The 26,609-nt window shown below is 39.9% G+C and overlaps 1 protein-coding gene across 3 annotated transcripts in view; it reads right to left on the bottom strand.

The window, feature by feature from the left end:
- TTC39B (tetratricopeptide repeat domain 39B) overlaps positions 1–26,609 on the bottom strand; it is a 124,013-nt gene that overhangs the window by 56,603 nt on the left and 40,801 nt on the right. Inside the window, exon 1 of one of the 3 annotated variants that reach the window (XM_032880566.1) lies at positions 13,352–13,600. The exons of the other annotated variants lie outside the window; for them this stretch is intronic. The gene's annotated coding sequence lies outside the window, so the exon portion shown is untranslated. Of the gene's footprint in view, positions 1–13,351; positions 13,601–26,609 lie in introns of those variants that run through there. 3 annotated transcript variants of the gene reach the window in all.

The raw sequence follows: 26,609 nt of genomic DNA, 5'->3' as shown, positions 1-26,609 counted from the left end.
GGAAAAACCACAAGCCCAAAATGGTGTCTCTTTGTCTCTTAGAGTTCCAAACTGGGGTTTAATAACTAATCTAATTCTAGTTTCAACCTCCCCCAGAAAAATAGTCTTAACCAATCAGTCAGGAATTTTCCCCACCTGGGGTCAATGAGTCCTCCATGAGTCTGCCACAGGGGCGTTCTCCATTCCCCAGAGCAAGATGAGGTAACCTGCAAGGTAAGACCTGCTACTTTCCCTCCTATAGGAAAGCGACCCTGCCTGGAATAATCCTTTCCTTTTGCTAACAACTTTCCGGCCCCACCCTTCTTTCTATAAAATCCTGCTGTTTTGTACAACTCCTCAGACCTCCCCTGTACTTGATAGATGGGATGCTGCCCAATTAATGAATTGTTAAATAAAGCCAGTTAGATCTTCAAATTTACTAGGCTGAACTTTGTTTTTTAACACTACCTCTACAATACTATATTTTCTCTTCTATACACATATTTATTCAGGTCTTTTTTCCTTCAATGTTTCTAATACATGGAACACTGCACTGAGGTTCAGATGTCCTCTAGCTAAATGCTCCTTAGACTGCTTCAGTCTTAGAATCTGTACCACCAAAGTAAGCACAATTATTAAAAATTTAACTGAACAGAATGACTTGACTGTTCTACTCCTAAGCGTAACCTAGATGTTATATCCATAAGTTAAAAGAAATGTATTTTTGGATAGTGGAAAATACTGTTATTGGGTTGATAAAAGATAAGAAAAATAATACATCATATCTCAATGTTTTCAATTCTGTTGGAAAACTTGTCCTTCTTTTGCCCTGATTTTATGCCTTTTTTAAAAAGTTTTTAAACAGCTTTATTGAGATATAATTCACAGACCATACAATTCACCCATGTAAAGTACACAGTCAAGGGCTTTAGTACATTCTTAGAAGTGTTGAGCTTTCACCACAATCTAAGATTTTATTTATTCATGAGAGAGAGAGTTGGGGGAGGGTCACGGAGGAGGGAGAGGGAGAGACTCTCAAGCAGACTCCCCGTTGAGTGCAGAGACTCCATCCAACAACCTTGAGATCATGAGCAATAACCAAGAATCAGATGCCTAACTGACTAAGCCACGCTGGTGTCCCTATCATCACAATCTAATTTTACAACATTTTGTCACCCAAAAGAAACCTTGCATCCATCCATTAGCACTCACGCTGCATTTCTCCCCTCCACCTCTAGTCTTAGGCAACAACGAATCTGCTTTCAGTATCCACAGGTTTTTTTCTAGTCTGGACATTTCATATTAATGGACTGATAGAATATGCAGTCTTCCGTGACTTGCTTTTTCACTTAGCATAAAGTCTTCAAAGTACACGTTGATGATGTATCAGTACTTCATTCCTTTCTATTGCCATTCCAGTGTATGGATAGAACACATTTTGTTTATCATTTTATCAGTTGATGGATATATGTGTTATTTCCACTTTTGGGGTATTTTTTTTAAAGATTTATTTACTTATTTTAGAGAGAGAGGGAGAGAGAGCACTTGTGCTCAAGAGTGGGGGGAAGGGGCAGTGGGAGAGAGAAAGAATATCAAGCAGACTCCTGTCAAGCACAGAGCCAGATGTGGGGCTTGATCCCATGACCTGAGATCATAACCTGAGCCAAAATCAAAAGTTGGACATACAACCAACTAAGCCACCCAGGTGTCCCCCATTTTTTAGCTATTTTGAATAATGCTGCTATTAATATTCATGTACAAGCTCTTGTATAGAAATGTAATTCATTTTCCTTGGCTATATACCTAGGAAGATAATTGCTGAGTCATATGGTAAGTTTATACTTGACATTTCAAAAAACTGCCAGAGTGTTTTTCCAAGTGGCTATGTGATTTTACATTCTTACCAGCAATGTAGGAGTGTTCCAACTTCTCCGTACCTCAGCCAATGCTTATTATTATTCATCTTAGTGGGTGTGATGGTATCTCATTGTGGTTTTGACTTGCATTTGTCTAATGACTAGTGATTGAGCATTTGTTTAGGTACTTAATGGCTATTTGTATATCTTCTTTGGAGAAATGACTATCCAGGTTCTTTGGCCATTTTTTAAATGGGCTATTTGTCTTTTTACTACTGAGTTTCATACTGCTCTAATTTTTAATCAGTAGGTAAAACTATTTCAAATGAAAAGCTTACAGCTATTTTTAATACTTTTTCCTCTCATTCAAATCATAATTAGTAGAATCAATTCAAATTTAATTTCCCCAATAAATCCAACAGAACGTGCTATGGTCCTGAACAATGAAATAAAAGCTAACCCATTTTTTTTTAAGATTTTATTTATTTATTTAAGAGAGAGTACATGCGTACATGAGTGAGGGAGGGGCAGAGGGGAAGGGAGAAACAGATCCTGTGCTGAGCAGAAAGCCTGACATGGGGCTTGATCCTAGGACTCTGGGATCATGACCTGAGCCAAAGGTAGACACTTAACTGACTGAGCCACTCAGGTGCCCAAAGCTAGCCCCATTTTTTTTTAAGACTTTATTTATTTATTTAAGAGAGAGAGAGAGAGAGCACAGAAGGAGAGTGAGAGGGAGAAGTAGACTCCCCCATGGGGCAGGGATCCCCATGCAGGGCTTGATCCTGGGACCCTGAGATTGTGACCTGAGCTAAAGACAGACACTTAACCAAAGAGCCACCCAGGTGCCCTGCTAGCCCTTTTCAAAAAGAAGAAAAAATGAAATGAAATTTCAAAAATTAATAAAAAGACACTTAGTATCCTTTAAGTTTTTTCATCAAAGTTAAAATCTCTCTTTTGGGGAGAAAAGGAATGAAAGTAAACAGACCAACTGGTACGTTCTGGGAGGCACCATTTATATACAATCCACAGTCTGGATGGGTGTCCACTGGAGTTATAAACACAAGACTCGTGGACACCACCACCAGGTTCCTGGGAAATCCACTGCTTATAAATTTCGACCACATGATCAGCTTGTGTTTCACTAAAGAAAACTCACAAGAACAAATTCTGCCCAATGGCTGATTCCTTCAAATAGCCATTCTCACAGCCTATAATCAAGGAAGAGGGGAGATGTGGCTGCTGCAGCTGACTGAGCAAGAACAGCCCAAAAATCAACAGGTATCCCCAAATGCACTGCCAACCTCAACCCCAGCCTCTCACTGGTGCTACAGAATCAAAGCAAAGGAATGCCACCATTTTCTCTCCACTCAAGTCCTGTTCTGTTATAGGGAGGATCTACACGCTAAAAAAAAAACAAAAGACAAGCACCAACAAAGGATATAATTATTCCATTAAGTCAGATACTAATGAATCTATGAACTAATTAACCTGCCCCTAAATAGTCCATGCTTAGGCTTAGGACAATCAAAACTGCAAACTTTCTTTCATATTATCTGTGGAGCTTGGGAGATTTTTATATTCTTTGTGCTTTTTGATTTTTTTTTCCAAAGTTTCAAAAATGATCATGCAGTATTTTTAATAATTGGGAAAAAACTATATATTTTGAGCAATTTAAGTTCAAATTCATGAAGGGAACATTTGAATATTAATTTAAGGAAACACCCTCTGTTCACCCCCTCTACTGTCACACGCAGCTTACAATAGTTCTCTGGAAAAAAATGCAAGAACAGTATATTATTTTTAGTCCTTTCCATGTAAGGAAGATAGAATACATCATTACCCAATGTGTCTCTAATGTTATTTTAGACCTTATTGAACTCTTCCAAATTTTCACTACTTTGAGAAAATCAGTACTTGCATGTTGCAGTTTTTCTAATTTTATCTTTTCTGTTTCCTACACTGACAACACATTTCCATGCTATTTTAAGTTTCTAACTTAAAATACCTGTAATAATATACTCCTGAATTGCTTTCAAATGTGTTATTTTATATATACATTTATGATCTCAACCTGATTTTTAATGTATCTACCTATTTGCTGAAAATGGGTTTATTCCTTTATTGAAAGGAACTGGCTCTCCCAGGTGGAAATCAGTAGACACTCTAATGAGTTCTTGATACTAGCCCCATTCCCATCTTTGGCAGATCTGAAAAATGCAGTACACCATGCCCATGAGCATGTCAACAAGCCATATGCTTATATGAAAGATGTAAAATGAAAGTCCTTCACAAAAGATGGAGTTACTGGAAAGGTACTTCCTTTTACCCTCCTTTTACATTTTTATTAGAAACTGGGTTAGAAGATATAAAACATGGTAACCAACTCTGCAAAAATAAAGCTGGAAAAGGTAGCGGGGAATGGACCACCATCTAAAAAAGTAATGCACTAAATGGAAGGGTTAAATTTAGTAAATTAAAGTTTAGTTTTCCCTCACAAACGTCTAGGAGCACCACACTGCAGGCACTATATCATGTGTCAGATACGTGTCAGATACGATCATGACTGAGCCACAAGTCACATTTTTTTTAATCCTGCTTATAAGTTCCTAACTTTGGATCAAAAGTCCATCTAGAAGGGGCGCCTAGTGTCTCAGTCAGTTAAACGTCTGCCTTCAGCTCAGGTCAAGATCCTAGGATCCTGGGATCGAGTCCTGCACTGGGCTTCCCTGCTCAGCGAGGAAGCCTGTTTCTCCCTCTCCCTCTACATGCTGTTCTTCCTGCTTGCTCTCGCTATCCTTGTCAAATAAATAAACAAAGATCTTACCAAAAAAAAAAAGAAGAAGAAGAAGAAGAAGGAGGAGGAGGAGGAGGAGGAGGAGGAGGAGGAGGAGGAGGAGGAGGAGAAGGAGGAGAAGAAAAGTCCAGCTAGGGGCACATGTATGGCTCAGTTGGTTGAGCATCGAACTTCTGATTTTGGCTCGGGTCATCATCTCAGGTCCTGGGATCAAGGCTGTGTAGGGGCTCTGTGCTCAGCAGGGAATCTGCTTAAGGATTCTCTCTCCTTCTCCCTCTGCCCCTCCCCTGCTACCTAGTGTGCCTGTGTTTTCTCTCTCTCTTTCTCTCTCTCAAATAATTAATTTTAAAAAAAAGTTCAACCAAAAGCTTGCATACATGTTAGCAAGCTGTCTGCCAACTGTCCCCAGGCAGACCTGCCATGCAAGTGGAGAGCCTGACTTCCTGAATAAACAGACACAGGAGCACATGGTAGTCAGCAATACACCCATGTGCTCCCAACAACACACCTGTTAACACACCTCCCAAGAACACACTGGTCCAAGAGCACCAACAACTGGAAATGCAACTAGGAGCCAAGAGCCAGGGACAGAAAGGCCTCAAAGCCAGTTCAATAGAAGGAAGAGTTCAAGAGAGTGGAGAACTTAACTCAGGAAAAAGGAGAGTTGGAAGAAAGCAGAGAAAAGGAAAGAACAAACATTACCTCCCTTGCTCACTTGAGGAAGATCTCAATGCCCCCTCCTAGACTACTTTCTCTGGACTGGATCCTATTCCCAAATGACTCAGAAAGACATAAAATGATGTGCTAACAGAGAAAGAACAATAAAACAAATGTGGCAAAGTGTTAAAAATGGACTAGGGATATACAAATACTCTTATTCTCATACTCTTGTGCTCAGTTTGAAAGTATTGCAAAATAAGGTGTTTTTAAAAGACAACTTGGATGACCCTGGAGCAAAGGGCAAATGAGAGTGGCCATGGACCTCAGGCCCCCATGGACTGGCCAAAGCCAGTGTGGAATGCCAAGTTCTTGGGGTCATGAGCATACCAACAGATCCAGCCATCACAGGTGCTTTGGTGGCAGAGACAGTGACAACACAGGTTAATCAAAAACAAGTGGGTGGGGCTGTCAATCAGAGAGCAATTCCCAGGGCAAGGCTCTATCTCCATGGAACTTCGTCCCACACCCAGGTACTTTTGGGAAAGAGGGCCCGGGGGAGCCTTTGAGAAAGAAGATAATAGGCCTGATGCAGAGTTTAAATTTTTACCTGACTGGGCACTTGCCTCTCCCATTTCCCCCAAGAAAATCTGAGTCACTCTAAAAGAGACTATTTGAAATGTGAACAGATGATGGGATCTTTTATTGACAACTTAATGTTTTCTTCTGCCTTCATGGGGGATGTGAGTTCCAGAGCAAAGTGAGAACAGTTGCAAAAGAACAGAAGTTCATTTTCATGTAAACTAGAAAGCATGTCTCAGACCCTCCTCACTAAGAAAATGGACCCCAGGACTTACTGTTTTTTTTTTTTTTTTTTTCAGGAAAAAAAAAAAAAGAAACTGCCCAAACAGATGCTGTTTCTCTTGCCGGCACATATTGCAAATCAGACAGAGCTGGAAACTAAAACCAGAGACTGTATCTTTTCAATTCTTTCCTGAAGCAAAGCAAGCTGTACTCCTTCACAGTATTTCAAACAAACGACAGAACATCAGATTGGCAAGAGATACATAGGCAGCTCCTATTTCGTTTTGCTAGTTTTTTAATTAAAAAAAAAAAAATCCCTTCCCTATTGGAGGGTTTTCTTATTTCTAACAGAAAGCTGTTACCTAGTCTACCAATCACCCTTTCTCACTGTCCTACCTGCGGTGTGATGTTGCTGAAAACGTGCTGGGATGCAAGGCTGAGCCCGGATCCCTGTCCCAGGTGTGTCGCTCACTTGCAAACGGCGACACACCAGACGGTTCGCCCATGGCTAGGGATCTCAGGGTCCTCATGTGCAAAAACAGAGGAGGGTTACAAATCATAGAAAGCAGAGAGGTGGTGGCCAGGGGCTGGGGAAGAGCGGGCAGTGGGGAGTTCTTGTCTAATGAGTATGGAGTTCTGCTTTCCCCGATGAAAGAGTTCTGGAGACAGACGGCGGTGACGGCAGCACAACAGTGGGAATGTGCTGAATGCCACTGAACTGGACACTGAGAAGTGGTGAAGACGGAAGAGTTTATGTTAGGTGTATCTTACCACAATGAAAAGAAACTGGGAGGGAAAACAAGCAAACAAACAAACAAAAAACCATACATGGAGACAAAGAGCCAGAAGAGGGTTAACAACACCTGCCCCGTGGACCTTACACAGAAGTTATAAGGAGGAAACGCACTCCACTTTGTAAAATCACTTCTTAGGCTGAATACCACATAAATGCGGAGCTGATGTTGTTAGAAGAGTTAAGTGATCAGGGCTAAGAACTTCCCATGAGCCAGACCACGGCATTCCTACGGGGCGTTCCTGCTACTGGGGAGCTGGGCGGCTGAGGCTCCTTGGGCAGCACTTGGCCAGTTTCAGTTTGTCCCTCAAAGGAGAAATGCAGGTATTTTCAAGATGCAGAGTAAACACGAGATTTCTGTGGGGGGCGGAGTGGGGGGACGGGAGGGATGGGGGATATCATTTCTTCTCAAACGTTACAAACTACATAGAACAAAGAGTAGCCAACAGAGAAATTTTTTAAAAGCAATGCTAGAAAAAACTTGTCCTTTCATTTGGCTTCCGGCCCATAAAGGAGAGAAAAAAAATAAAGGCTACCTGAAGTCATTGCTTTTTTCAGGCTAGGTAATGTGTTTCTCCTCTGGGTTCCTTGGTCAGAATTTAAAACTCATCATAGTATGATTATTGCTTTACTTTCAGCTGTGGGAGGTAGAGGATGAGTTTTCCAAGGACAGGAATTCTCTGTCTCAGCACAGTGATGCTCAATGAATTTTGGGGGGAACAAATGACATTTGTATTAATTCTATATTAGCGCCCTTGTGCCAAATACATTCTCAATACCTTACATTTTATATCATGTATGTAGATGGGAAATACCCATGTATGTATTATCACGGGAGTCCTCCATTTACAAACAAGTAAATTTCAGTAAATATTAGGTAAGACAAAAACAAACCAGAAGGGGAAGCATATACATACTCACATAATTAAAGTTTAATTTTCTCTAGCTCTTTAGTGTGTGGCTGTTTTCATAGTGTGTGGTGTATAGTCAGCCTGTGATATCAAGCAGGCACACAAAATGGGTTTTGTATATAGGGATGCTACTGCTTAAAAAAAAAAAAGAAGAAGAAGAAGAAACACCTAAACTAATATTAAGGAGGGGTGATGCCACATAAATGCTATATATTAGGACTTGGTTTGCTGGATCACAGGAAGGTTCAAATTCTGCCCCACCCAGTGCCCAAGAAGATAATGACTATATAATCCCAAAGCACAAGAGAAATTTGAGTCTTGTTCCCATACTTCCCTGCTTTCTAAAACATGGTCCTCCATAAGGACTTGAAATAAGATATTCTATAACCCACTAATACAAAAACAATCATGAAAGAAATCCGTTCATACTACTTGAATGGTCACTAAAGACTTTTCACACCTGTGGACTGATGAAATATCAAAAGAAAAGTAAACCATGCATGAAATTCCTATCAAACCCATAACCACATAATCTGCCCATATATGCAGTCTGCCCTTTCTAAAATGAGCCGGGGGTGCCCTGGCTGGCTCAGTCAGTGGAGCGTGGGATTCTTGATCTCAGGGTTGTGAGTTCAAGCCCCACACTGAATGTAGAGATTAGTTTAAAAATGAGCCAAAGAAGTAAGTGTAAATGTGGTGTTAGAAGGTGGAAAGCATGGGGGCCAGGGTGGCTCAGCCGGCTGAGCATCGGACTCCTGATTTCAGCTCAGATCATGAAATCAAGCCCCACAGGGGGGTTTCGTGCTCTCATGGAGTCTGCTTATCCCTCTCCCTCTGCTTCCTCCCTTCCCTACTCTCGCTCCCTCGCTCTCTTTTTCTAGTAAATAAGTAATTTCTTTCTTTTTTTTTTTTTTAAGTGGAAAGCAAGTGCAAAATGTTAGGAAGATCTCTGGGTATAAGGCACAAAAAAAAAAAAATCATTTTTCATGACACATGTATCCAGGAGTACACTGTGTCTTTAATAAATACATAAATAAATAAAATGAGGAGAGGGCTGTCTATACCCCAATCAATCTATGGCTAAGGGACACAGTACAACAGCTTTTCCAGGGGCACCTCATCTTCCTCATCTATAAAATAGGAGGGAGCAGTCAGCATAGTTTGCATTGAAAATACAAAGACAGACTCACCATGGGTACTAGGACTGAAGCATACATTTTAAAAAGATTCTAGTTCATTTCTTCCCCACTAAGATATGAAAATCTTAAGTGGATGACAGAGCAAAAAAACCAGGGAGCCTCAAAATCCCCTACTTCATGGCAGGCCTCAAGCTTTTTACTAATCAAATGAGAAGTCTGTCTCTGTGCTGGAAATCAAACATATTTTCTATACAAACAATGATTGATATTTATTTCTTTGTGTGTATCTACATATATACATACATAGGTACATATATACACACATATGTTAAATTCTCAGCCTATGCCATAAAGTCCATTAAGCCCTAAATTATCAATAACTTTTTGCAGAGTATTAGAACCAAAAGAATCATATAGGACTGAAGCACACTCTTTCCCACCCCTCAGGCCTGTCTCCACACTGTGTCCAGGTCATCCTGTCTAAACACAAGTCCATGCAATTCAGTGGTCTGTCACCGCCCTTGCCACAGCTCCTTGGCAAGACGCCCTTAGCATGTCTTCCTTTGACCAGCCTATCCTCACTAGAACAGCAGGACTCCCAAGCTTCTTGATAAATCCTGAAGAGAACATGGTGAAGGGGATCAGAGTATGTCACCCTGAAATGTGTCACTCTGACATAAAGACTGTTTTGAGCTGAAGCAATTAGCTCTCACCCTCCCCATCCTGGCCAAAAAACAGGGCATAAATTTCCTTTTGTAAAGGTGTTTCCCTTTCCCGCACCAGAAAGAGAATTACCTCAGGGATAAATCTTACCACCTGAGAGGACTCTTATCTACACAAAAACCTAACTCAACAATCCTTACTTACCACACATTTCCTAGTCGTCTTCCTACAATTTAATGCTCATCCAGAAACCTAAAACCCCGTCCTTGCGTAGCCTCTTCTCCACACTTCATTGTACCTCGTCAAGATAGTACATAAGCGGGGTGTTTGGGTGGCTCCGTCAGTTAAGCAGGCAACTCTTAATTTTGGCTCAGGTCATGATCTCAGGATTATGAGATCGGGCCCTGCATCGGGCTCTGTGTGGGGTGTGGAGCCTGATTAAGATTCTCCCTCTGCCTCTTAAAAAAAAAAAAAAAGTATATAAGCCCCAAATTCTAACCACCTCCTTGAGGTACATTTTTTGGTGAACTCCCGTGTGTGTATGCAATTAAACTTTCTTTTTTTCCTTCTGCTCCTCTTTTGTCCATTTAATTTGCGGGGCCCAGGAAATACATTTAAGACAGTAGAGGAGAAAAGTCTGGCCTCTCCTACAATGGTCTCTCCTATCTCAGGACTTTGTACTTAATAAACCCTCCTGCTATAAACCGATCAATCATGTCCGGTGTCGGCCTCAGTTCAGACATCGCCTCTTTGAGAAAGCCTTCTCAGGTCAGCCTCTGCCCAGATTCCTGCCCATCATCCCAGGTTGGGTTAGTCACCCTTCATCTTTGCTCCCACAGAGCCCTGACCTTCTCCACACCTCTGCATTTATCCCACTACATCCCAATGACAGTGTCCTTTTTTTTTTTTTCTTAAACTAACTCAGAGTTTCTTCTCTGTATCCTCCAATAAATTCTAAATGCCTGAATGGCTATTAATAACTCAAGATATTTTCTCCTGTTTAAAAAAAAGGGGGAGGGCCTGGGTGGCTCAGTCGTTAAGAGTCTGCCTTCAGCTCAGGTCATGATCCCAGGGTTCTGGGATCGAGCCCTGAATCCGGCTCCCTGCTCAGCTGGAAGCTTGATTCTCCTCTCTCATTCCCCCTGCTTGTGTTCCCTCTCTCACTCTCTGTCAAAAAAATAAATAAAATCTCTAAAAAAAAAAAAAGTTAACTGTTCACTCCAAGCAACCAACAGGCAGCACAGGCAGACCTCTGAATCTGGGCTGTGAGGGAAGGCAGGTCAGGCTGCCAGGGACTCTTCCTCAAAATCAAGGCCAGACAAACACCTTTACAAGTTCAAGCTCTTGCTGTTATTTTTGCTTTGTTTTGTTTTACTTGGATGGTTGGTTTTGGTCTGTTCTTTGCTTTTCATTCTGCTTTTGGTTTCTTAGTATCTTCTAACACACTCCAATGAAATAAACAGCGGCTGCTAGGAAATCTGGTTTACTGGCCCCATTTTAACTTGTGTGACCTCTGTCCTCACTCCCTACCTGTCTATAAACCGAGGGAGTAGTAGAAGAAGGGTTCTTAAACTTAGTTGCCCACAGACACCAGGGTAGCCTGTAATAAACGCTGATCTCCCTCTAGAACTCGGGTCCTGGTGACCACCAGAAGGGGCAGAGACTGGAAATCAAGTCACACCAGGGATCAAGTTCTAATTCCTTCACTTACTTCCTATGTGACCCAGCAATTTCACCTCTCTGTACCTTGGGGTACCTGCTTGTTACAACAGAGATAGCTATGTCTTTTGTAGGGTGGAAGGGAAGTTAATGTGTGCAGAAACCAACTAGTGGCTGGCCCACTGCAGATGCTCAGTAAATGATAGGGAAGTCCTTGACCCTTCCTGTGTATTCTTTATGGCACCCTAGCATTTCTCCACTGTGGCCCTTAAGGAGTTTCTAGCCAGCAGGGTGTTTTTGCCATATTCTCCACCCCATCCCCAGTGCCCAGCATAGTTCCCACAACCATGCCCAACATCACAGCAGACACTCAATAAATACGTATGAGATGAATGAAACAGTAAGATACTAAAAATATACTAACATAACCGATTTCCCTTCCCCTCCCACTGCACTTACTTAACTGTAAGCTCCCCCGTATTTAGTGATATGAAACCAGCACTTAATACAATGCTTATCATATACTTGTTGAACTAATCAAATTATTTTCATAATCTTTTTCCAGCTCAAGTATACCAAGGATCTGTTGCTTCAAAAGATCTGGGACAGGATTTGCAAGGATCTGTATGCCCTGTATATATGTCTGGCCACAAACCATCTAGACTTCTACAGTTGAAAAATTACCACAGTTGTAATGAAATAATGGAGTACTTTTTAAATGCTCCCCTCACCTGCTAAAAATATCTGCTCCATGAGGGCACATATAATATCTTGTTCCGTATCATTACCCCAGGGCCTGGCAAGACATTTGCAACAAATATAAACGTCTATTTAACGAATGAATGAATAATACACCTATGTTCCTTATAAGTCTAGGTAAGGCAGAATTTCCTATTTTTAGGAATCCTCCCTAATTAAATTCGAAGTTGCTACATTTAGGTCAAAAAAAAGTTTAAAAATAAAAACAGCATATGTTTGATCTCTGGTGGGGGTAGTTTCTTTTTTAAAATCCTTTTTTTCCTTCACACTGCAGGAAATCAACCAAAATACTGATACCCACAAAGCTCATATAGTATGCCCCCCTCAGTCAAATATATTCTATACCTACGAAGGTGAGTGTTAGCAGTTGCCATTTAAAAGTATTTTGACTACTGATCTCTGAACAAATCAACTTTTAGGAACTGCTTTAGCTAAGGTGATTTTTAAGATAAAGGAATGAGATCAGTAACCCAATAATATGAATCATTGAAATCATAAGACTTTTCATTTAACAAGGACAAATCAAGAACATACGGGGGTTTTGACAGGAACCAAAACTTAACGTCTACCTTCACAAAATGTTCAAATTGATTCCATAATATTTCAGCAAGAATACAGTTCCAGCCTCCGGTGAATTCCAAAAGGGTAAAGTAGGACACAGTGACTAAGGACAGATGTTAAGGCTAAAGAATTTACGTCATCAGAAAAAAATGGCACCGATTCAAATGCACAATTAGAAGACGGGTGGTCATGCAAAGGTCACTTTTTAGTAATTCCCACCCCCTGTCACCTGTTAGAGAGACACCGAGAGAAGCCAACGCAGGGGTTCACAGTGAGAGGTAAAGTCTAGGACTATCAACCCCCGCTATTCTGAGAGCATGCCAAGTGTACTTAATCTTTCCTTAAGGTTTTAATCACCCTAACAAAACAACACCCTATAATGAAGCCAGCAAAGGCCATAAGATGCACACAGTGAATCCACAATGAGCCATCATCAGCCTTCCATTGTTCTGCTGTCCCATGCACACCTTGCAGCAGCTCTAAGCCAGCCATGGCATCCGGAGAAGACCACGTCCCCTGCAGTAGCAAGACGCACTGTTTCCTCCGGTCTCAGCACTCACCCTCAAAAGGGGGGAGGCGGGGGCGGGGGGAGGATTGGGGGAGAGCCCTGACCAGCTTGACAATGTCAATTAACAAAAACTGCAGGTCTCCAGTGAGATTTAACTCCTATTTTTAAAATTTTCACAGCCATCCTTAAATTAAATCCTCACAGATCGAAACAGAACGCTGCAATCAGACCCCCAGGAACAGCTTTAAAAATGCCACATACTCACAGATTTAGAGCAGCTGTAACTTTGGAGGAATGAGTCTAGCCTCACTGTGGAGATGCCTTTCCCTCTCTTCTACCAGATTTTTTAAGGCAAACAAAAAGAAGAAGACAGTCCTCAGTTTAAAGGCCAACAAAAATCCTCAGTTTCTGTTCTATGTCTTGGTCTCCAGTGAGACTCAATTAAGGGGCATAAGGAGAGAAGTTGCCGAGGCTGCAGACAGCATCCCAGAGCTTCCCAGAGCAGAATTTAAGACATGTCAGTTAAAGTGGCAGCTGCACTCACTGCCGTGGCTGACGCTTCTGCGGGAAGGGATGCCGGGAGATTTTTTTCCCCCAGTCTCTGCTGCAGCCTAATTCCGATCCATCACCATTTAATTATCCTAGGGAAACAGGCAAGACAAACACAAATGGCCTGGATTAATCAATTCTTCAGGGTCTCTTAGTGATTTTTTTTTCAACCTAATCCAAGGTTTCATCTCCATCTAAAGAGCGCCAATTGAGGAATAAAAGGACTCCTTTTTCATTTTAAGAAAAACATAAGAGCAGGCAAATATTCCCAGGTAAGAGTTAACTTCTACATCCCAGGACTTCTTTAAAACACTAAAATATGGGAAAATAAAGTTCTCTGAGGTTTTTAATCTAACAGGTTAAATGCACAAAATTTAAATTTAAATTAGCAAAGTGAAATATACAAATGACATGTCAGACCCATATAGCTCTAAATGGCACTTTAAAATTAACATTAGATAAACAACATTTGAGCTGGTTTTGATGAAACTTAAAAAAAAAAAAAAGTATGCTTAGAGATGGTCAGTGACTTTGCAGCTTTCTTGTCTTCCCCTAAGTGCTCTTCCTCATACTAGAATGGAACCATTTTTACAGTGGGGCTCACTGTTGTATCTGATTATAAAAGTACCAGGTAATGTAGTCTAACATTTCCTGATTAGAAAATAATAAACTCCTTGAAGGGAAATGGAAAACAAAGAAGAAAAAATCCCAGCCATAATCTCATAACCCAGAGATAATGTGTTAATATTTTACAATATTTATCTCTAGTCTTGTTCCTCCATACAGATATACAGAAACTGTTTTCTTTACTACTATTGTTTTACATGTTGTGTACTACCTTTTTCACACGGCTTTATGTTATGATTATTTACCCACACATGTGACCCATGTCTAAAAGTGCTCTAAAGAGTTAGCATATGTAATGACAGTCATATACTTGTGCGCCTACTGTGTGCTGGGCACAGGGGACATAGCAGTGAGCAGAACTGCTTCTTGGAGCTCTCGGTTTAGACGGAAAGCCAGATATTCAGCAAATGATAGTATATATGATAGGTACTATAGGTCAAAGGAGAACTACAAGACACTTTAGATATATCAAAGAGACCAGGTCTTATAAAGGTCAAGGTTTCTTAAGGAATGGCAAGCCCAACTACAAAATTATTAGTACAGTGTATTTCACACCTACACTTCCCTATCAACATGAATATCTTCTTATCTTTTTTTAAAAAATTACTTGTTTTGAGAGAGAGAGAGAAAGCTTGCATGTGAGTAGGGGAGGGGCAGAGAGAGAGAGAGAATCTTCAGGCTCTGTGCTGAGTGGGGAGCCAGATATAGGGCTCGATCCCACAACCACTGAGATCATGACCTGAGTTGAAACCAAAAGTTGGACATTTAACCACCTAAGCCACACAGGTACCCCATGAATATCTTTTTAACTAATATTCTTTTTTCCTACATCAAAAAAAAACTTTAAGTCCAGCTATATTTTTGTGAATAATGTGCAATATCTAAGAAAATAATTGATCTAACTTGTATTTTGAACACAATCTTTGAGATACTAGAACAGGTAACCCACCCAGGTAATTTCAGACACCCCTAAAATTGTGAGTTACATGTTTCTAAGAAATCTTCAATGTAAAATTAACTTAGCCATGCTCAGAATCTCATAAAGGCTAACAGAATCCTTTGAGAATGTTGGAAGAGTTATGACAATTGGACATGAATCTGACAGAATCATAACGATGCATTCTAAGGACACAAACAAAACACCACACATCCAAATAAGTTATGTAGTTTTTCCAGGTGAGCAAGGTCAACATCAATAGTGATAAATCATGTTGACAGCAGGCACTCTTGAAATGATATGATAATAATGGTACTTTATCCCTGTGTTCTTTCTCTCCCCAAAACCCCTACCTGAGTCTCACCGTGAGAAAAGCACCAGACAAATTCCAATGTGGAGCATCCTATGAAGTGTCTGACTAGCACTTCTCAAATTATCAAGATCTTTTCTTTCATAAAGAAAGAAAAGCCCGAGAATCATCACAACTAATTAGGGAGAAACTAAGTAAATCTGAATAAAGTATGCACTTTAGTTAGTGATAACATAATAACATTGGTTCATTCATTATAATACATTATGCTACTAATGTTAGATATTAATAATGAGGGAAACTCTTGACCTTTCTGCAAATCTGAAACAGTTCAAAAGATAAAGTCTGTCTTTTAAAAACATTCTCTTTCCCAAATTGATAATAATATTTTTTTTTTTTTGGTCATTAGTAAAACATATCCCATAAAAATTTAGACAATGCAAAAGGGGCCTTTCTGAAACTATAAATACCCTATAATTCTACCATGTTCAGATAACCAATCCCAAACTAAACAATTGTGTGTATGTATCATTAGACCATACATGGTATTTTTAGCTGTGTTAAACTCAGTAACGGTTCCCAAAGATATCCAAGTCCTAATCCCTAAAACTTATGAATGTTACCTTATGTGAGAAAAGAGATTTTTGCAGGTGTAATAAAATTAAGGATCTTGAGACGGGGAGATTATCCTGGATTATCTGAGTGTGCTCTAAATGCAATCACAAGTATCCTTATAAGAGGAAGGCAGAGAGAGATTTGACACGGAAGCCAGAAGATGTTGTGACCAGGCTGCCTGTGTGGCTCAGTCGGTTAAGCATCCAACTCTTGGTTTCAGCTCAAGTCATGACTTCTCGGTGGTGAGATCAAGCCCCACATTGGGCTTCACTTTGAGCATGGAGGCTGTTTGGGATTTTCTTTCCTTTCCCCGTGCCCTCCCCCCCATTACCTCCTGCCGCTCATGCTCTCTCTCTCTAAAAAAATCTAAAAATAAAAATAAAAGCTGTTTAAAAAAAAAAAAAAAGATGATGACGATGTTGTGATGATGATTTCAGAGAAATCTGAAAATACCATGCTGCTGGCTTTGAAGTTGGAGGAAAGGACCATGAGCCAACCAAGAAATACAAGAAATGCAGCCACAGAGGCTGGGAATAGGCAATAAAATGAATTCTCCCCTAGAGTCTCTCAAGGGAGTATAGTCATGGCAACACCTTGGTTTTGATTCAGTGAAAAGCATTTCAGGGGATTCCTGGGTGGCTCAATCAGTTAAGCAACTGCCTTCAGCTGAGGTCATGATTCCAGGGTCTTCAGATTGAGTCCCGTATCAGGCTCCTTGTTCAGTGGGGGGTCTGCTTCTCCTCCTGCCTGCTGCTCCCCCTGCTTGTGCTTGCACGTGTGCTCTCTCTCGCTCTCTCTCTCTGACAAATAAATAAGATCTTTTTTTTTTAAAAAAGGCATTTCAGACTGGTAACCTCTAGAACTCTGAGAGAATAAATTTGCATTTTCAAACCATCAAGTTTGTGGTAATTTGTTACAACAATTATAGGAAATGAATATAGTACCCTTAAAGACCTTTATTTCTTCTTTTTCAGTTACCTGCATATATCCCTTGGACAATTATTTCCATCAGTGCTCTCTTTCTTGATTTGCTTTTTGGGATTAACCCTCTTTCATATATGCTCAAAATATTTTCCCAGTTAATTCTCTATTAACTTGTTTCATTGGTCAAAACTATCACTCTTTTTTCCTGTTGGTGTCATGCTTAAAATATAATTTTCAACCCAAAGAATACAGAATTCCTTATCTTCATTTGCTTTTAATATTTAAAAAAACAAAATCTCCAATTTCTTTTCTTCATTACTAAGAATCATGTAAGGTTATACATCGCCATACCCATGTCCCTCCACACTTCAGTCCCTGGACTAGCATCAACACCAAAACTTGGACAGAGAATAAATATCAAGGAGGGAGACGGGAAACTTCCTGGAGACCCCCACCCATACTCATACCCCCTATATCAAGTCTGTCCCTTCAAACTAAATGAGTTACCTCACGTAAAGAAAAGAGTTTGGCAAACATTTGTAAAACTATACAAAACAGGCAAGCTCACTTTATCCCTGGTAAGGTGATGATGAGGTAGATCTCAGAAATGGGAAAATGGGGAAACAGTCAAGGGTAACAGTTACTCTTATTTCTCAGATATTTGTAAGATTTAACTAAAGGTCTTCCTTTATTTTTACTTTTTTAAAAAGTGTTTTTGTATCTTGAGGTAGCCATTTTGAGGCAGCATGAGAATAGTTATACCAAAATTTCTCATAATTGGGAGGAACAGTAGTTTTATAAAAACAGCAGTTCCCAATATGACATTATACATTAATTAATTGATATGTATATTCTATCTGCTTTATACTTTGCAATTTTTTAAAATGCAAATAAATTCTTTCATAACTTAAAGACATATATTACAAAATAATTTTTTTACTTACATTGAGTTGTCTGAAAAGGTGTCCTTGTACTATTTTAGTGACTAAGTTTTACTGAAAATATAGGATCCACCTATGAATCTAAACAATAAAATTGTACTGAGATGTTGAGAATGTTCTTTCAAAATATATATGCTTTGAACAGTTGATCATGGAATTAATTTCCTTATAGTAAGTACACAGAACTATTTTAATCAGAGTAAAAAATTTACTACTGGTATAATTTCTTTCAGATTGAGGGTGAACTTTTTAAATGGTAAAGAATAGCTTAAATCAATGGGGACCTGACACATAGAACTTTAAACACACACACACACACACACACACACACACACACACACAGTTTGTTTTTTTTTTTTAACTGCATAAAAGTAAAGTCAGGCTACCCCTGTAGAAAACTTTCTTACTGCCAAAAATAGAAACCAAAAGCTCCTAACTATATTGCCTCTAGGGGAGATTAAAACTATGCCTATACTTCTAAAAATGTTAATTCATCAGAGTTACATGGAGCTTTAACACATTTGGACATCTAGTTTTAACATTCTGCTTACAGGTAATAAAAAATTCCCCTTGCCAGCCTGAAACTTTCACTCTGGACAATAAAAATAAATAACACAGAAATTACTTTACACAATAATGAAAGTCATACACAAATCCCCAAATACCTCTTCAGGTTTTAGGGGTTTTTTTAAAGATTTATTTATTTATTTGAGAGAGAGAGAGCATGCAAGAGTGCACAAGTGGGAGGGACAAAGGGAGAGGGAGAGAATCTTAAGCCAACTGGAGCTGAGTGAGGGGCTGGATGTGGGTCTCAATCTCATGACCCTGAGGTCATGACCCAGAGATCACAACCTGAGCTGAAATCAAGAGTCTGAGGTTTAACCAACTGGGCCAACCAGTGCCCCAAATACCTTTTCAGTTTTAAGCAATATCAGAGTCCTTTAGATTAGACTGTCTTCAGACTGTTTATTAAATGTGTATGACACATGATACTGAACTACACAATATACACAAATGTAGATTTTACTCCCCCTTTGAGGGGTTCTCCCCATGGTGTTCTATAAACACAATGATACAAAAGGGGGACAGTGGGAAGAAGGGGAGAAAGGGAGAACCTGAGAAAGTGATTAATTTTCCAAACATAAGCAGTGAAGATGTTTGACACATTTCAAAAGGCAAAGTTCTCGAGTATCTGCTTTTGGGGGTTTATTAGTCATTTTAGGTTGCTATTTGATGAAGGTATCAAAACAAGGCAGATAAAGATGGTAGAAAGTTAACAGAAGGTGGTCTAGCTTACTATCTCCCTCAGGATTTTGACAACTCATTTACATTCCCTCCAATGGAAAGAGTGTCAGCCCTGAGCTGAGAAATGGCAAAGGACACACCAACAATCCTGGATAGTATTTACTATGCGCAAACAATTGGACATGACCTAATTATTATGCCTGTGCTTAGGTTGAGTAACCAACCAGCTGCAACTCAATCTTCATTAAAAAAATATAAAGTAAAATAACACACCCCAAAAGCTCTTTTAACTCACTCCCCCTCTGAACAGTCATAGCCATTACCACTGTGCCCTGTACTTAGAAAGTTCTCAATAAATGATGCCTGGATTGTTTTTAATGCACTGGAAATCCTTGCAGTCCACTCTGAGGGCTCATCTACATTTTCTGACTAGTACATTAATTCAATGAATCCATTAATTCAACACACACAAATTGAGCATTTACTACATGCCAAGCATGGTATGTGGGTGCAGAGCACACCATGACAAATAGAACAGACCGGTCCCACCCTCCTGAAACTTAGAGAACAAAGGAACAGATGGTCAAAAGCAACAATTAACTACAAAATGACAAATGAAATGAAAAACACAAACAGGATGACAAGATAGGGATGCGGGGGAAGGAGTAACTCATTGCGGTAGAGTCATCAAGAAAGGTAGGAAGACATTCAAGCTGACAGGTGAGGCTGCTCAGGTAGAAGACCAGGGAGGAGTGGGAGGAAGTCACTCTAGTCTGAGACACCGGCTCAAATCTAGGGCAGCAAAGATCTTGTTGAGTCAAAACCCTGAAGGAGGGTTGTGGCTAGAGAGCAGTGAATGAGAGTGGGGGGTGCCCTGGACTAGGTTTCCACCTGGATGTGGGGGCCTGAGCGCTTCAAGCTTTGTGGACCGGGTAGATTGGGGGTTTCATCCTCAGGGACATGTAAACTCATGGACAGGGGCTAAGTAGGGGAGTGTCATCATACAACTTCGTTTCTTTTTGTTTTTTTAAGATTTTATTTATTTATTTGACAGACAGTGATCACAAGTAGGCAGAGAGGCAGGCAGAGAGTGAGGGGAAGGGAAGCAGGCTCCCCGCCAAGCAGGGAGCCTGATACAGGGCTCAATCCCAGGACGACGGGATCATGACCTAAGCTGAAGGCAGAGGCTTTAACACACTGAACCACCCAGGTGCCCCACAACTTCATTTCTAAAAGGATCACTCTGCCCTAATTCAAAAAACATGCTGTTAAACAATTAATTATGAGACAACTGGGAAAATGTGAACACTGATAGTATATTTGATAACTACTGTTAATTTTGTTAGGTGTGATAACAGTCTCATGATGCTTTTAAAAAGAGATCTAGCATTTATATTTGTGTGCTAAATGATACCATATAAGACATATAGATTAGATAATAGTTCTGTATCAATGTTAATTGCCTGACTTAATCTCTTAAAAAGGTAATTCTGTAAGAGAACATCTTCGTTGTTAGGAAGTATATATTGAGATATTTAAAGGTAGAAATAAATTATGTCTAGAATACAATTCCAAATAACTAAGGGGTGGGTTATAGATGAAATAAAATTGGCCTTGGGTTCACAATTGTTGAAGGTGAGTGACGAGCACAGGCGAGTTCAGCTTCCTATCCTCTCTGCTTTCTATACATGTTTGAAATTTTTTATATTCAATTCTTTAAAAATAAGATAGCTTTGGCTGCTGATTGGAGACTGAGTGGGGTGCCATTGGGAAGGAGAGAAGTGGGTGCCTTTGGGAAGGTGGGAGGACAGAGAACAAAGGAAGCAAGAAAACATGTTAGGCTGCTCTTAAAGTAATATGGGCAAACCTGAGACTGCCTTGAGCTAATTAAACAGAAAGGAGAGAGTGAAAAGTGAAGAGATGGGAAATAAATTCTGGAGGTAGACATCATCAGGCTTGGTATCATGGAAGTTAGGGAAAAGAGAAGGAATCAAAGAGGTCTCCTGAGTATCTGGCTTGAGCAACTGAGTGGAGATGGGGAAACCCAGGAGAGGACAAGGTTTCAGATGAAGAAGGCAGGTGAGTATCACGAGTTCAGTCTGTAACACGTGCATTAAGGTGTCTGTGAAACATCCACGTGAGTGATCACATAAGCAATGACTGGACCGATTTCCCATTACAACTATTGAAACAGCCCCAGACAGAGCAGCAAGAGCAGTTGCCATGCGCAAAAGAGCACTGACGGATGAGGTGAGGAACTCAGCACAGGGAGCAGGGTCCCTCTGGCTTTCAGATACAACCCAGGCATTGCTAGCTGGGGCTGAGTGACAAAGAGGCTCCTGAGTCCACAGAAAGGGCAACCACAGTGGCAAAGGCCCTGTTCATAGGGGTTCACCAGCCATTCATTTTGCTACCAACAGCACCAAGTCTTCTTCCTCCACTGGGCTTCTCAGGAATATGAGGTAACTAGATCAAAGGGACACTAAGAAGCTTTCCTTCAAGCTACAAAATCCTGTCAGTCCTCCTCCATGGGTGAAAGAGAGCATTTATGGAATATCTGTACCCTAACTCAAAATGTACATATACACTCTGTCCCTCAATAACCTTATTTAAAAAACTTCTCATTTTGAAAGTTCCCAATATAGTCACAGACCATTAAAGGACACCTAAAAGTACAAAAGAAAATGCAAAGAAGAGCAATTCAAGTAGTGACAATACAGGTGAAAGACACTAGGGATACTGCTCAGTCTTGGCTTTTTTAGAGAACTTGATTTCCGTTGACTAACTCCATTAACTCTCACACACACGTTTTCATCATGGAACATCTCTGAAACCAGGATGCAACTGGCAGCAACTTTTGGCCTAGATCCTAGTTCTTAAGGAAAGGATCTACATTTGCTTCTGCCAATTACCTGAGGGCACCACCAACCTGATCCACTTAACATTAAATGACCTGCTTGAAGTTGTTTGGGCCACACTGGTAACTAAAATTCAGACTACAAATCAGCTTGTTATTCAAACTCTTAAGAGTGTTAAAAATGCAAACATAGGACCCATTGATTCCATTCCTAGGTATGTATGCCAGAGAAGTGCAAACACATGTCCACGAAAGACTTGTACACAGTTATTCCCAGCAGCATTATTTACAGTAGCCAAAAACCGGAGTCTGTCAACTTGTGAATGGATAAACAAAATGTGGTGTATCCATACATTTGAATATTATTCAGCCATAAAAAAGAGTGAAGTACTGATACACGGTACAACATGAATGAATTTCAGAAGCCAAATACAAAAGGACACATATTGTGTGATTCTACTTATATGAAACATCTACAGAGACAAATCTAGAGACAGAAATTAGATTAGTGATTGCCTAGGGGGTGGGGAAAAGAATGGGAAATGACAGTAAAGGGGCACAAAATGTCTATTATTTCAGGTTATATAAAGTGCTTTGGAAATAGATTATAGCGATGGCTATATAACTGTAAATATGCTACACTTAATTGAATTGTACACTTAAAATGGGCATTTTATGGGACATAAGTTAGCACTGCAAGACGGCTATTTAAAAAGAAATTTTCAGGGCAGAGAATTTCATGAGAGGTTTTTCTTTTCCCTCCCTACTTAGTACTAGGATTGAAATACACAAGTTCTGCTACCACGTCCTCCTGCATGACAGTTTTCTTTTTCTTTCCTTTATGCAAGGTCTCCTATCAAATTCTTCTGGGTTTTTTTTTTTTCCTCAGTGGCATATGAGATAATGACAGAAATGCCATTGTAGGGGCGCCTGGGTGGCACGTCGGTTAAGCATCCAACTCTTGATTTCAGTTCAGGTGCTGATCTCAGGGCCCTGAGATGGAGCCCTAAGTGGGACTCCACACTGAGCATGGGGCCTACTTAAGAGTCTCTCTCTCCCTCACCCTCCACTCCTTCCCCTCTGCTCACATGCTCTCTCAAAAAAAAAAAAAAAAAAAAAATTAAATTTAAATTCCATCTTCAAACAAATAAAGTAATTGTCAACCTGGTTGCAAAAAGACAGGTAGGCTGGGGGGAGCAGTTCCTCTCCAAATTTGTATTGCCTCTCCAATAATTGTATTGCCTAAGAGGGGAGAGTTGGGCCAAACAAAATCAGAGAAAAATGAAAATAAATCCAAATCTGCCTGGAGTTACTATTTGTAATTTCACTACTATGAAGAAAAACATTAACTAGATGTTTTCCAAGTAGCATTCACTGACTTTCACCTTAAATAACCTTAAACAGTACAAACTAGTTGATCACAATTAGTTGATCTAACCTAATAAGAAAAAACAAAATGATCTTAAAAACTTTATCCAGTTGTAATCTATAATTTACAGTTCAAAAGAGAAAGTGTAAAGAAGGAAAAAGGAAAAAGTCCCTAAGAAATGCTGTGCTACGGGGCCCCTGGGTGGCTCAGTGGGTTAAAGCCTCTGCCTTCAGCTCAGGTCATGATTCTAGGGTCCTGGGATCCAGCCCCGTGTCAGGCTCTCTGCTCAGTGGGGAGTCTGCTTCCTCCTTCTCTCTGTCTCTGCCTAATGCTCTGCTTACTTGTGTTCTGTCTGTCAAATAAATAAATAAGATCTTTTTAAAAAGGGAAAAAAAAGAAATGCTGTGCTACAAAATATTTTTATTTCCATCGTAAGCTTCTTATCCCTCCGTTAAAAATGTCTATTTCAATTTCTAGAGGTAAGGATAAATTCACAGTAGTTCTTGCACATGAATACATTCATCCCCACTGCATTCACATTGCCTCAGGACTCGATTCAACACATCCACATTTCTAGGTAAGGATAAATTCAAAAACTTAATAAGATACTATGGAATATAAGAGATCACTGCTGCAAACACATTACGCCTGTGTCTAACAGTCTTCAAGTAAAAAAGAAAATCTTAATTAACTAGTACCCCCACCAGGGCCCTCTAGTTAATTAGATTTTTGTTCCGTGGCCCCCTATGGTTCTTATGAAAGAGATTAATCAAAAACAGTACTAGTCACGGGGGCACGTAGGTGGCTCAGTGGGTTGAGCATCCAGCTCTTGGTTTCCGCTCAGGTCATGAACTCAGGGATCCTGGGATCAAGCCCCGTGTCGGGTTCCACACTCAGTGGGGAGTCTCAGTGAAGATTCTGTCCTTCAGCCCCTCTCGTGCTCTCTCTCTCAAATAAATAAATAAAATATTTAAAAAAAAAAACAACCACTACCAAGTCACAAAGATTCCAAGTGGTTAATCTACGTTCTCTGTGCGACAGAGGCCAAGGATCCTCGTGACCCATCTTCACTTGGTCCACAGGTGTGTCGGGTAATTCTGGGTAATCCCTGAATTACCTGAATACCTGTCGGGTAATCCCTCAAAACCCAGAGCCAGTTCCAGGCTCCTATCCCCATCTCTCTTTTGGAACCCCTGAAACATTTTATTTATTCTTTGTGTGTCATATCACAGTCAATTTATAAACAGACTCTTTTATACCCACCACTCTACTGTCAGAGATGGTGGTTGTGCCAAGAACCAAGAAGAACACGCCAGCAGGGAATTGTTAAATCAGGAAGCAAGACCACTAATCCCTCTCGCAAATTTCTATAGATCATAAATGGGTCTAATTTACAGTCCCTCCCCAAGAGGTCATTTCCTTATGCCAAGCAAGTCAGAAAGATCCCAAACAATTTTAATTTTTAAAAAGGACCCATTCAATGTGCCACTAATCGTTAAAGAAAAAGTCTCTTCTTTCCCCTTCAGTTCTAAATGGTGGAGATGTTTGTATGATCTAGCAGTTTGCAAACCTAGCAACTTCCCAAAATAGTCAGTTAAAATAACACAGTGGTTACCACAAAAATTCAGAAGTAGAAAAATCTATGCCTGCAGTGGTAAATCCATTAAGCAGAAAAAGAGAATAAGAAATAGTTTTCTTTTGGGGCAACAACTTAAGGCCTCCCTCATCTGTTAGCTTGCATCTCTTCATTAGAAATTCAGGCAAAAATATTCACAGGAATAAATTAATCATCAGGTTGGCGTGGGGACCGTATCTTGCTACAGAGAAGTTGAAGGCTCACTACTGGCACTAGAAACATGAAACCAAAATGTGCGGCTCAATCAGCATGAGGAAAAAGAGCTCTACTGAGTTTAGCAGCTAATGGGTCATGAAAGGAATGTCATGGCATCACAAATTTAAGAGGAAACAAGAAAAAAATATTGACAAACTGAAATAAGGACAAACTAAAAGTTCACACACATACAAAAAATAACTGAAGAATTGTTGACAATTAACATGTGTTTATAATCACAGGAAAAATAATTTGTTAAGGGAAAAAAGACTGAATAATGGATTACTTCTGCAATATTTTTTAATTTCACAAAGGATCAGTAACACAGGAGACTTAAGTACAAAAACACCACATTCTGTGTTGAGGAAATAAAAGGAACCATCCAAGTGAGGTTTCCCCATGAATGAAGTATATCCTATTAACTTTCAAAATGTCATTTTAAAACATTTCTGATGATTCTAAAATTCCCTTAATATATGTGACACAAGTCTCTACCTTCTTAAATGGAATATATTTGATATAATTTAACCATTTTTCAACATCTTAGAGACAGAATTATGAACATGATCTTCTCATTGGAGACTGAACATCAATCAGGATTGGGAGGTGAGGGAAATAGGAAGGTACCAATATTTACTGAGCACCTACTATGTGCTTTACTCCCATTATCACATTTAAATTAAATTTCATTTTATTTTCCCATAAATCTATGGAAGGATGAAGAAACTGAGACTCAGAGAAATTAATTCCATGCCTCCCAGCCAATAAAGGGACATTGGGACTGAAGTGCAAGTTAGCCTGTCAAATTCACGGGCTGGTCTCTCCAGAAAGATACATGTAGTTGTGTACGCCTAAGCAAGATAAAACCCTGAGGTTGTGCTTTGGAGTGCCATGACTGTATGACACATTTTCTTTCTTCTTTCACTGTCATTTCTTGTCACAATCAACAAGCTGACCTCTAAAGCTACTTCCTCACCATACTTTCCAGAACTCCAGCAAAATTACACCAAAAAGCAAAGTTTAATAGAACCAGGTTAAAATTAATTGTGATCAGACTTTGAATGGAGGCCATTACTACAGGTAAAGGGCAAGATTTTTAGAGCATGACCTCTAATATCTACTTTGGCCACCCATTCTGGCTTTGGACTCTATTTCAAAAAGAGGTTCTCTCTTAGGGGATGTATTACCATAATGTATCTGGTGATATGTTACTATAAGGTGTTGCTACATACCAGAACATGTACTAAGAACATTTTGGAAACATTAAAAAGCAAACACAAAACTGTTTAAGAGACTGTCTTAAGGGATGCAAGAAATA

This window comes from Lontra canadensis, unplaced genomic scaffold (genome assembly GCF_010015895.1).
Source record: "Lontra canadensis isolate GAN:19392208 unplaced genomic scaffold, GSC_riverotter_1.0 scaffold70, whole genome shotgun sequence".
Lineage (NCBI taxonomy): Eukaryota > Metazoa > Chordata > Mammalia > Carnivora > Mustelidae > Lontra > Lontra canadensis.
Note: the sequence above shows the minus strand (reverse complement) of the source record. Positions and strands in the feature narration are given on the sequence as shown.